Source organism: Triticum aestivum, chromosome 6B (assembly GCF_018294505.1).
Source record: "Triticum aestivum cultivar Chinese Spring chromosome 6B, IWGSC CS RefSeq v2.1, whole genome shotgun sequence".
In the NCBI taxonomy this organism is placed as follows: Eukaryota; Viridiplantae; Streptophyta; class Magnoliopsida; order Poales; family Poaceae; genus Triticum; species Triticum aestivum.
Window position 1 is genome coordinate 26,753,358 of NC_057810.1, and position 10,953 is coordinate 26,764,310.

Consider the following 10,953-nt stretch of genomic DNA (forward strand, 5'->3'; position numbering starts at 1 on the left):
AATAAACGATTATCATGAACAAGGAAATATAATAATAACTAATTTATTATTGCCTCTAGGGCATATTTCCAACAGGGGGCAGGGGGCCGAAGCCAGGAGGCGGCCCGAGGGAGGCCCGAGGGCGCGTGTGCGCACCAAGGGGGCCCGAGACCGAGCTGCCAGCAGCGGGTGGTGAAGGCGCTGGCGAGTCGGTCGGTGGTACCTGCTGAAACGGAAAAACCCTTTCATCAAAGTAAACGTCGCTAGAGGTGAAAACACGGTGAGAGATAGGGTCGTAGCAGCGGTAGCCCTTGGTGTTGGTAGGGTAGCCCAAGAAGATGCAAGCTAGAGAGCCAGGAGCAAGTTTATGACGGGTGGTAGAGGCGATGCTGGGGTAGCAGAGGCACCCGAAGATGCGAAGATCGTCATAGGATGGGGGGCTCCCGAAAAGCAAGTGGTTAGGTGCAAAGTTGCCGCGAACGCGGCAAGGCCGAATGTTGATGAGACGTGATGCGCTGGCGAGGGCGTCGGGCCAGAAGGGGAGGTGGCACATTAGCATGAAATAATAGGATGCGGACGCAATCGTTAAGAGTGCGTAAGACCCGTTCCGCCCGCCCATTTTGTTGCGAGGTGTAGGTACAAGTAAGACGAAATATCGTGCCATGTGTGGTGAGGAGATTGTGAACCGCAAGGTTGTCGAATTCCTTCCCGTTGTCGGTTTGGATGGCATGGACGGGGCGACCAAACTGGGTGGTGACATAGGAGTAAAAGACGGTGAGAATGGATATGACATCGGATTTCCGCCGCAACGGGATGGTCCACACATAGTGCGAAAAATCATCCAAAATGACGAGATAATAAATATAGCCGGTATTACTCGCAACTGGAGAAGTCCACACATCACTATGAACTAGTTCAAACGGATACGATGCAACCGAAGAGGAAGTGCTAAAGGGAAGCCGAGTATGTTTGCCTAGACGACACGCATGACAAGTGTGACCGTCGGTCTTATTACAAGTGAAAGAAAAACTCCAAAGAATATGACGAAGGGTGGTGTCGTTCGGATGTCCCAAGCGAGCGTGCCAAAGGTCCACACCGACGGAGAGGGCGACCGGAGAGGTGTTGGTGGAGGCGGGAGGGTGGACCGGATAAAACTCGTCGGGGCTATCACATCGGTGGAGCACCATCCGGGTACGGGCATCCTTGACAGAAAAACAACACATGTCAAATTCAACGGTGACAGGATTATCACGAGTAAGAGAACGAACGGAAACAAGATTGGTAATAAGGTCAGGAGACACAAGTATGTTATATAATGATATCGGTGTGCATGTAGACCAAAAGTAAGCATGGCCTATGTGTGTAATGGGAACTCATGATCCACCACCGACGGTAATGCGATTGGAAGTATGGACGGGATAAGAGGAACAGAGAGTACCAGGGTTGGCAGCCATATGAGAGGTGGCGCCGCTGTCCATGTACCAATCGCCGCCACCCGTGTAGTTGGCCGGTGAGGAGGCGAACTGAAGCGCCGCGAGAAGGGCCGGGTCCCATGGAGCCGGCGGGAGTGGCGGCGCCGATGGTGGCAGCACGGCGTATGGCGCCACAACATAAGGCATCGATGGCGGCGCGGTGTACGGCGCGGTGGCATAGGCTCCTGGAGAGGGCGCGTCGTACGACGCTGGTGGAAGCGCGGCGTACGGCGCCTGGGGCGCGGCGATCAGCGCTTGGTGCACCGTGGGGCATGGACCCAGGAGGCCAGGAGCGGGCTGGCGAGGCACCGGTATGCTGTACGCATGAACCAGGCCCATCCATGGGTTTTGGGCCGTGGCCCAAGGCGCGGTGGCCTGCTGCTGACGAGGTTGGCCACCCTGGCCGTTGCCCTTGCGACCGCGACGCCCACCACGGCGGCAATCAGAGGAGGCAGGCGGGGGTGGCGGCCCCTGGAAGAGGCCCGCAGGCGGCGGCGGGTACTGCCCGTAGGAGGTCGCCGGAGGAGGGAACCGCTGCGCGGCGGGCGCCTGCGGGGTCGGCGGGGGCGGGCGGCCGCGGGAGGTCCCGGCAGCGAGGGCGACGTGGGTAGCCCTGGTTTTCGCCATCTTCATGCGACGTTCCTCTAGATGTAAGTAAGCCACGACCTTGGGAAAGGTTGGCTCCGGGATCAACGTGAGGTTCGAGGCAGCGTTGCCGAACTCCTCATTGAGCCCGGCGGTGAGGGTGCTGAGAAGGAGATCGTCGGAGATGGTTTCGCCAAGATCACAGAGCTCATCTGCAAGTTTCTTGAGACGCATGCAATAATCATCGACAGATGAATCAAGTTGATGAGACCCAAAAAATTCTTGCTGGAGAAAAACCCGGCGTTGGAGTTGGTTGTCGGTGAAGAGCCCGTTGAGTTTGGTCCAAACGGCGAGGGCGTCGTCCCCGTCGGTGACCACCGTGTGGAAGAGATCTTTGGAGATGGTGAGGTAGAACCAACGAATGAGGGTAGCATCGATGGTCGTCCACTCTGCATCACCAAGCATGAGGCTGGAATCCACGGAACCGTCGACGTGATCATGGAGATGATACTCGCGGAACACTAGAGAGAAGTATGTTTTCCAGGCGTAGTAGGTGGAGGTGGAGTAATCAAGACACACGGGGACACGACAGTGGATGTCAAGGTCGCGGATGAGCACGGGATCGGGTCCGGCGAACGGGTTGGGGATGGTGGAACCGGAGGCGGATGAACCGGGTGAGGCCATGGCGATTGCGGGAGGTGGCTAGGTGTGTGGGAGAAGGAAGAGGGTGCGGCGGCTATAGGGAGGGTGCGGCGGCAGGGAGAGGGTGCGGCGGCGACGCAGGTAAGGTGCGGCGGCGGCGGCCTAGGGCGCGGCGGCGGCAGGAGGGGAAGCGTTAGGAAGAGGATCGTGTGAGGGAAACTGATACCATATTGTTTGGCAATGCAACTCTCAATTGATTTGGGTACATACATGCACGTATATATTTACAATGAGTAGCCCACAGCCTCAACTATACATGGTAACTAGGAGGCGGGGCAAGGTAGGAAATGATCCTACATATACATGCGATGTACTAACTATACAAGAGATATTCAACAGTAATCAATCAATTTGAGAAGAAACGATACTAAGATCAGCTGATAGCACTCAAATAATTCATCTTATCTTTGCCTCGTCGGCATGTTCACTTCACGTCACGGCCATCGCCGGCGGCCAGAATCCTCCTCATTTTGCCAGAATCTCATTTATTGTACAGCGATACCTAGCAAACATTCGCCAATTCGCTACACATCTGAACAACTCAAAATCAAGAGTCGCGAGTATAGATCCGAACAACTCAAAATCAGGAGTTCGCGTTCGCGACGACGATTTTGTGTCAGGTTCTTCTGATAAATTCAAGGGTTCAACGACGATGATTGAGGCGTTGTGGTGTGCTAGTCTTTAGGGCCACATGCACGAAGATTTCTCGGTTGTCATCGACAATGTCGGGCAGACTCCCGTATGGGAGTGATGACATCAGCTTGGTCTGACAGAGACGATAGTCGTTCGGTGGGTACAGAGACCCTCAATGTATTTTTTTATTATATTTGATGTGCTTTGTATTTTTTAGACCTTTATAATAAATCTGAATCCTTTTCGCAAAAATAAGAGCACCTTGTGTGAATTGTGTGAAGCGTCTCACCCTCTTGAAGTGTGCGCGAGTTATATATATAGATGGAGATGGTGCTTAATATGCATACATGAGATTGTTACATCGATGTGAGAATCACATAAAGCAAAACAGAACACAAGATATAAACGATATCTAAAGAGAAATTTTACAGTGCATCATACTACCGCTTGGGGTGGGTAGTATAAATCTAATCCAAGGGTTTATGTATAGGGCAGTTTAGTCAATTCATATTAAGATGGAATTTCTTATCAATCATCGCCTTCCTCCCGACGAGGGTACCAATCATGTCCATCTCCCTTGCCCCCCGCTCTCGTCCCCAATTCATCCGCGGACGGAGTGGCGCCCATGTCCCTCGCCGGCAGCTGCTCTCCTCCTCACCCTGACCATGAACTAGTTTAGGTATTTAGGCCTACTTGCAGCTAGCCTAGCCACCCACATGAGAGCTAGCTCATGCTTCCATGGCCGGCTTTTGCTTCAGTTTTTGAGACACAGAGGCCAACCCAATCATGCCATCTTTTCCTCCGGGAGCTGGGGACACAAGTTTCAGGAGCAGCCAGCTGGGTGGATCAGCGATGCATTTAGTAGAGCGCCCATATTTGTCCAGGCTCCTCGTCGGTATTTGGTTGCGGCGTCGTGAGGCATTGCGAGCCATCGTCGGCATTTGTCTTGTTGACAGCTGCCCTCTTGCCGGCCAGTTCCACCCCTCTGCTCCTCGAATCAATACTCACCGACGGAACGCTCGGCAGTACGGATTCTGTCAATCTTTCCTGAATCATCGCGCTGGATTCTCGTCTCGATGAAAGCCATAAGAAGTACTACTACTTCGCAACTCTTCTGATTGTGCCCTTTTTGCAAAGAATACTACACATCTAAGCCAGTAGTATCAATTAATATTAACCCTTAGATCAACAAAAATGAATGGCCTCCAGCCTTCTAGAAATCTAGCTGGAGCCCTATGGATACGCACGTTGACACTATGCATACACACTCTGTGGGCGTGAAAAAGTAGAAAACACAACTAATTTGACACCTGCTTTGTAAACTTACATTGCATGCCATCGACAAACAAGAGAAAACCACATCTCCAGGTCTTGACTGTAAAGAGCACCCCGAACCACAACCAAAAACCAGTCACGATCCCAGCAATCACACAGTAGTACATCCAGCGGTCATCCTCTTCACCATTTCTACTGTCCGGTGCAAGCGAAGTATTTATGCATGGAATGTCTAGAGGAAACCCACAGAGGCCAGAATTGTTGGAGTAAATGGATGGGTCGGTAAGGGTCTGCATCTGACTCCCGGTGGGTATCTTGCCCGACAAATGATTGTTTGAGACATTCAACGCGCTGAGCGCCGATAAGCTAGAAATGCTTGGAGGAATTGCTCCAACAAGTTCATTAGAAGAGTCAAGCTACCAATGTTTTCAGGAATGCCGCACGACAGATTGTTTCTCGACAGGTTCAGAAACCGGAGGCCCTGAAGGTTGGTTAGCTCGTCGGGGATACATTGGGATAATAAATTGTCTGACAAATCGATACCGGCTAATAACCGCACTGATTTTTGAAATATTTGCTTCTGGCCCTTCCAAATTATATTGATTCTATCATCATATTTTGGGTCTGTGAGTGGAGTCGCAGTCGATAGATTTTGCGGATATTTCATGGAGGTCAAGTTGCGGAAGGAAAAAGGAATTGAGCCAGACAAGCTATTGTTTGCCATGTCAAGAAGTTGAAGTCGCGATAGCCGTGATAACTCCAGAGGAATTTCTCCAGTGAAATTGTTTGATCTAAGGCTAAGTATTCTCAACAATGGGACGTGACTCCCGATCCATGGAGGGATAGAACCATAGAACATGTTATTCCCCATGTCCAAGGTGGACAACGAATTGCAGCCCTCTAGGACCGGTGGGAAGCCACCGACAAAGCCATTTCCGGCGAGGTAAACCGAGCTAAGAGAGCAGTTCTGATTTGCCACAACTGCAGGGATTTTACCTGAGAAGGAGTTGTTGGACAGATCCATGAACTCCAGGCCCTGCAGGTTCCACCAACAGTCCGGGAGCTTCCCTGTGAGCCGGTTGTTCGATAGGTCCATGAAGAACAGAGCGTGGAAGTTGCACCAGCAGTCCGGGAGCTCCCCGGTGAGTACATTGTTGGACAAATCTAGTGCCCGCAAAGAGAGGAGCCTGCAGAGCTGGTGTGGGATGTTACCGACGAGGCTGTTATTGTAGAGCTGAAGGTTGAAGAGGTTGCGAATGTCACCAAGCTGCGACGGGATTGTGCTGTTGAACCTATTGCTGCTGAGGTCGAGGATAGCCAGCGATTCACAGCCCTCAAAGAGTGGGATCGCTCCAACAAAGGAATTTCTGGTGAGACTTAGTGAGGTGAGAGAGCAATTGTGGCTTGCCTTGGCTGCTGGGAATTCACCTGAGAAGGAGTTGTCGGACAGGTCCATGAGCTGCAGAGCCTCCAAGTTCCACCAGCAGTCCGGGAACTTCCTGATGAGCCTGTTGCTTGACAGGCCCATGAATTGCAGCGACCGTAGGTTGCACCAGCAGTTCGGGAGCTCTCCGCTGAGCTGGTTGTTGCTCAGGAACAATAAACTTACAGAGACTAGCTCGCAGAGCTGGTGCGGAATGGAGCCGCTTAACGCGTTGTAGCTGAGGTCGAGTGATTCGAGGGAGCGCAACCTCGAGATGTTGGCCGGGATGGTGCCACTGAGGTTATTGTTGTTGAGTTCTAGAGTGATGAGCGCCAGGAAGGCCATGGTGTCGAGCATATCCAGCCCGCCCGAGAGACCGAGTCCCTGGAGCGATAGCGTCCTGACGCCTTCTTTGTCGCAGGACACGCCGTACCAGTGACAAACAGGCGTGGCCCGGGTCCAGTTGGAGAGCGCGGCTGCGTCGATGAGGCTGGCCTTCCATGCCAGAAGGGCATCAACCTCCGAATGCACCACGGTGCCAATAGTGGCCGCCGGGATGGTGGTGGCCGCCGGGATGGTGGTGGCCGCCAGCAGGAAAACAGCGGCAGCGGCCGCGAGGTGACCGAGGGCGCCTGGTCTTGTCATGGTTGTCTCAGAGGGACCCGTCCCGGAGTGAGATGCTTGCATTGAGTAGGAAAAAGGTTCAATCCGCAGAAGATCACACACATGATGGCACGATATATAATCGAGGGTTTGGCGCCCACTCTCTAGCCTGGCCTTACACCAGTGTCATGCAAACGTAGGGCCGGCAGGTAGGCACTGAGGACTACAGGGCGACGAATGGCGCCACAAACAGCACCGATCAAGGTACACACACACATACCGATCATCCAAATGGCCATCGCATGACCAGTTCCGAAGCCTAGTCTGTAGTACGTTGTGCCGAACTTATTTAACAATCTTACTATCCAAGCTTACAAAATCTGGAAGGTTCGATGATGCGGAATAAAATATGGCTAGTGTACTATATTTGACCATATTCACTCGATCGAAACAATATCCATATAATTTATTAGGATATCATATCTACAGAGAGAAATCTTAAGGTGGTCCTAAACGGATATGGACCCTTAATTGGTCTGGATTGAACAATTGATAAAGGGAAGCACTCTGCGCCAGTTTCGGCCGGTCGGATGTGCACCGCCCAATTAACGTAAACACAACCGTTCGATTGTCTCCTCTATCCAAACAACTTCGTTCTAGAACGCGATTCTAATACAGCGAGGCACGGCTCACCCGCGGCCGCCGTTCGAAGCATTCTAGAACGCGATTCTAATACAGCGAGGCACGGCTCACCCGCGGCCGCCGTTCAAAGCACCTGGCGTCGGCGTCGCGAATCCCGGTCAGGCGCTCGAAGCTCCCCAGAGTTGCCTCGCCGTCGACGCTCGCCGACGACGCTCGCCGCCTTCGGTCGCCGCCGTCGATGCTCGCATTTTTGAGCTGCTGGTTGCAGCCCCGCTGCACGCCGGCAGCAGCTCCCCCACACTTCCTCCTCGACCTTTGCGGTCGTGGGTAGCCGTCGCCGGCCACGACGCCGCTGCTCGTCAGTGACAGCTCCGCCGCTGGTGGCGCCTCCCCGGTTGCAACGTTCATGGAGGCGGCAAAGTAACTCGCGAAAACCACTATATGTAGTTCCAGCAAAAAATTGCATCGCTTGTAGCTTTTCTTGTTGCTGGTTGTAGCTCGCCGTGCGCAAGTCATAACCTCGATCTTCTCTGGTTCCAGCAAAAAGAAGACGGTTGTAACAAATGGCATTGCGGGTTCCAGCAGGTGGCCTCGTGGTTGTAGCATTCTCAACATTGCCGCCTCTGGTTTTGCGGCCGTCGCGCCACCATGGTCAACGCGGTCACCGCCCATACTAGCAAAACATTATGCCGGTTCCAGCATCTAGCGCTAGCGGTTGCAGCATCTGTGGGCACGTGGTCACCGTGGTCACCACCATAGTAGCAAAACAATATGCCAGTTGTAGCACTTTGGATCGCCGGTCGTAGCATATTTGGACGCCGGTTGTAGCAAAAAAAAATGCCAGTTTTTGCTGGAATGGGGCATCGGTGGTGCTACAACCAGCCACAGGATTTGCTGGAACCGAACATTAGTGGTGCTACAAAAACAGTCATGAAATTTGCTGGAACCATGGCGTTTATGTTTTCTTTTGCTTCAACCGCAGAGGTCAAAGCTGCAACCAGTGTTGCGCAGTGCTGGAAAGGTTCAGTAGGTAATGGACGGAGGAGGTGACCATGGTAAATGGCTGACCAATGTCGACGAGGGAGCTGGGCTGCAAGCGGAGGTGACGGCGAAGCTGCATCTGCTGGCGCGAGCGCTCTAGCTTTTTTCAAGAGAGAGCTGAGCTGCATCTGCTGCACGCGGGAGCTGCAGCTTTTTTCGAGAGAGAGCTCGCACCCTGATGTGATGCGGCCGTCGGGGGCGAGCCGAGATGGTGCTGGAGGTCCCCTCGCCGGCCGGCTGTGCAGTAGACGCGCGCTCGCTGCGGGAGACCAGGAGCGGGGCCGAAGAAGGGATAAGGGGGCGTGTGTGGGAAAAACGAAACTGCCAGATCAGATCAATTGGGATCGAGTGAACTCGCGAGACCGGCCGAAGTTTCGGCCGGCGTGCCGTACCCAAACATTTCCCATCTCGGAAACGTGGAGCGCTAGGTGGTAAAAAAAAGGGGGCTGATAGGCGCCGGCGAACCGGCGCAAGCACTAGGCCGGTCGCTCGCCAGCCGCACGATCGGCGGTGCGCAACCACTCGATGCACTTGTATCTTTCTTTCCCAGTCCTTTGCATGTATTGTACATGTACGTGGTTTGCGTCCTTCCAGGTCAACGCCCGCGTTCCAGCCCAGCTCACCCGCAACACTCGCCTCGTGTACACACAGTGGCGGAGCTTCATGGGGTCAACAGGGGCCATGGCCCCCCAGCTCACAAGAAACCATACATATATTTATTTGTATTAGGCCTATTTTCCACCAAAAATAAGCTGCAAATAGTTATGTTTGCCCCCCCTTCAGCCCATGCCCCCATGATCTTGGCTCAAGCTCCGCCACTGCTCCGCCACTGTACACGTATGCGTACTTGTACATCACGCCGCTGTCCCCTTAGCCAGTCGTAGACCACGGCCACCGCTCGTCTCCGCCGATCGCGACTCATCTTTCTTGCTGTCGATCGGCCGCGACTCGCAGCGCCACCATCGTGTGCTCGTTAGCAGCAGCGCTCGCCATCACCGGCCGTAGCGTCGCTTGCCGGCCGTAGTATCCATTGTCTCCCGTTTCAGCACACACCATTGCTGGTGTAGCATTCGTTGTTGCCGGTTCAAGCAAAAGCAAGCGCCCGGTTGCAGAGGAAGCCATCATGTCAGATGCCGCGCACCATGCCAGTTGTAGCATACTGATCGATTGCTCCCAGTCGCGCCCCATGCCGGTTGCAGCATTCGGGCCACGCACACCATCGGTCGTAGCATCCCGACAGGATGCTCCCAGCTACAACCGGCTACGGCGAAGCTGCAACCAGTGTGCCAAATTGCTCCGGCCGACATCACGTTTTGTTGCAACTAGTGAAAGTTGGGGTTGTAACCAGCGCGCGGAGGAGCTGCAACCAGCATAGAAAAATGCTAGGACCGGCAGTTGAGAAAGCTACTATCGGTGTCGCTTTTTGCTGCAACCAAAGAAAGCATAGACTGCGATCGAAGCGCGGACTAGCTGCATCCAGCACAGAAAAATGCTACGACCAGCGGCCGAGAAAGCTACTATCCGTGTCACTTTTTGCTACAACCAAAGAAAGCATAGACTGCGACCGGAGCGCAGTGGAGCTGCAACCAGCGTAGAAAAATGCTACGACCGGCGACGGAGAAAACTACTATCGGTGTCGCTTTTTGCTGCAACCAGAGCGCGGACTAGCTGCAACCAGCACAGAAAAATGCCACCGGCGGCCGAGAAAGCTTCTTCTGCTGCAACCAGCGAAAGCATAGACTGCGACCAGAACGCGGACCAGCTGCAACCAGCAATGAAAAATGCTATGACCGTCGGCTGAGAAAGCTACAACTGTTTCTGAAAAAGCTTCAAGCGAAGACGTGGAAGCTGGGAGGCGACCATGAATGCCACACCCAACGTCGTAGCTCATTGCCGCCGCTCTGCATCACCATCGTAACTCGTCGCCGTTGCCTCACGCAAAAAGCTTGTTGTTGCATGGCATGTGCTGGTCCCAACAAACCATCTTGCCGGTTGCAGCTTTCCGTCTCGCCAGTCCTAGCAAATAATCTCCATCAAAAGAACTCCATAAATACTCAGCAACAAAAATCTAGCCGGTCACAACAAAATTTCTCACTGGTCCCAACAAATAATCTGGTCATATTACAACAAAAAAGCTCCATAAATACTCAGCAACAAAAAATCTTGCCGATCGCAACAAAAATTCTCACCGGTCCCAGCAAAAATGACCGACGATTCCAACAAAAGAAAGGCTTTCCATCGCTGGGTCGTAGCAAAATTCTCGTCTGTCGCAAAAAAAATTCTTACCGGTCCGAGCACAAATGATCGCTAGCAAAACAAAAAAATTACTCACAATCGTCGGGTCATAGCAAAAAATCTCATCGGTTGCCGATCACAACAAAAATTCTAGCCGCTCCCAGCAAAATTGATCGCCGGTTCCAGCAAAAAAGTAACTTGCCATTGGTCGGCCGCAGCACAAAATTCTCGCCAGTCTCAACAAAAAGCCTCGCCAGTCCCAACAAAAATGATAGCCGGCTAGGGGAAAAAAAGGATTTGCCATCACTAGGATGCAACAAAAATTCTGGCCAGTCCAAGCAAAACAACTCATCGTTTGTAGCA

The 10,953-nt window shown here is 53.0% G+C and overlaps 1 pseudogene; it reads right to left on the minus strand.

Annotated features, from left to right (window-relative positions):
* Positions 1-4,669: 4,669 nt before the first annotated feature.
* On the minus strand, positions 4,670-6,714 carry LOC123138679 (probable LRR receptor-like serine/threonine-protein kinase At4g36180; annotated as a pseudogene).
* Between the last annotated feature and the right edge of the window lie 4,239 nt (positions 6,715-10,953).